This window comes from Vipera berus (genome assembly GCF_964194415.1).
Source record: "Vipera berus genome assembly, chromosome: W".
NCBI lineage: Eukaryota > Metazoa > Chordata > Lepidosauria > Squamata > Viperidae > Vipera > Vipera berus.
Window position 1 is genome coordinate 17,011,393 of NC_138210.1, and position 2,500 is coordinate 17,013,892.

A 2,500-nucleotide genomic window follows, 5' to 3' on the forward strand; every position below is an offset into this window, starting at 1 on the left:
ATAGATAGATAGATAGATAGATAGATAGATAGATAGATAGATAGATAGAAAGATAGATAGATAGAGATAAAAATAAATAGATAGATAGATAGATAGATAGATAGATAGATAGATAGATAGATAGATAGATAGATAGATAGATGATAAAGAGTTAAAGATAGATAGATAGATGATAGATAGATAGATAGATAGATAGATAGATAGATAGATAGATAGATAGATAGATAAAGAGTTAAAGATAGATAGATGATAGATAGATAGATAGATAGATAGATAGATAGATAGATAGATAGATAGATAGATAGATAGATAGATAGACAGAGATAAAAATAAATAGATAGATAAATAGATAGATAGATAGATAGATAGATAGATAGATAGATAGATAGATAGATAGATAGATAGATAGATAGATGATAAAGAGTTAAAGATAGATAGATAGATAGATAGATAGATAGATAGATAGATAGATAGATAGATAGATAGATAGATAGATAGATAGAAAGATAGATAGATAGATAGAGATAAAAATAAATATATAGATAGATAGATAGATAGATAGATAGATAGATAGATAGATAGATAGATAGAGATAGATAGATAGACAGAGAGAAAGACAGATAAAGATAGAGAGACAGGCAGTCAGAGATGGATAGATAGATGTTAGATAGATAGATAGATAGATAGATAGATAGATAGATAGATAGATAGACAGAGATAAAAATAGATAGATAGATAGATAGATGATAAAGAGTTAAAGATAGATAGATAGATAGATAGATAGATAGATAGATAGATGATAGATAGATAGACAGACAGACAGATAGATAGATAGATGATACAGAGATAAACGTTGATAGATAGATAGATGGAAAGATAGATAGATAGATAGATAGATAGATAGATAGATAGATAGATAGATAGATAGATAGATAGAGATAGATAGATAGATAGATAGATAGATAGATAGATAGATAGATATAGATAGATAGATAGATAGATAGATAGATAGATAGACAGACAGACAGAGAGAAAGACAGATAAAGATAGAGAGACAGGCAGTCAGAGATGGATAGATAGATGGTAGATAGATAGATAGATGATAGATAGATAGATAGATAGATAGACAGAGATAAAGATAGATAGATAGATAGATAGATAGATAGATAGATAGATAGATAGATAGATAGACAGACAGACAGATAGATAGATAGATGATACAGAGATAAACGTTGATAGATAGATAGATGGAAAGATAGATAGATAGATAGATAGATAGATAGATAGATAGATAGATAGATAGATAGATAGATAGATAGATAGATAGAGATAGATAGATAGATAGATAGATAGATAGATAGATAGATAGATAGATAGATAGATAGATGATAAAGAGTTAAAGATAGATAGATAGATGATAGATAGATAGATAGATAGATAGATAGATAGATAGATAGATAGATAGATAGATAGATAGACAGATGATACAGAGATAAATATAGATAGATAGATAGATAGATAGATAGATAGATAGATAGATAGATAGATAGATAGATAGACAGACAGAGAGAAAGACAGATAAAGATAGATAGATAGATGATAGATAGATGATAAAGAGTTAAAGATAGATAGATAGATAGATAGATAGATAGATAGATAGATAGATAGATAGATAGATAGACAGACAGACAGACAGACAGATAGATAGATAGATGATACAGAGATAAACGTTGATAGATAGATAGAGATAAAAATAAATAGATAGATAGATAGATAGATAGATAGATAGATAGATAGATAGATAGATAGATACATAGATACATAGATACATAGATAGATAGATAGATAGATAGATAGATAGATAGATAGATAGATGATAAAGAGTTAAAGATAGATAGATAGATAGATGATAGATAGATAGATAGATAGATAGATAGATAGATAGATAGATAGAAAGATAGATAGATAGAGATAAAAATAAATAGATAGATAGATAGATAGATAGATAGATAGATAGATAGATAGATAGATAGATAGATAGATAGATAGATAGATGATAAAGAGTTAAAGATAGATAGATAGATGATAGATAGATAGATAGATAGATAGATAGATAGATAGATAGATAGATAGATAGATAAAGAGTTAAAGATAGATAGATGATAGATAGATAGATAGATAGATAGATAGATAGATAGATAGATAGATAGATAGATAGATAGATAGACAGAGATAAAAATAAATAGATAGATAAATAGATAGATAGATAGATAAATAGATAGATAGATAGATAGATAGATAGATAGATAGATAGATAGATGATAAAGAGTTAAAGATAGATAGATAGATAGATAGATAGATAGATAGATAGATAGATAGATAGATAGATAGATAGATAGATAGATAGATAGAAAGATAGATAGATAGATAGAGATAAAAATAAATAGATAGATAGATAGATAGATAGATAGATAGATAGATAGATAGATAGATAGATAGA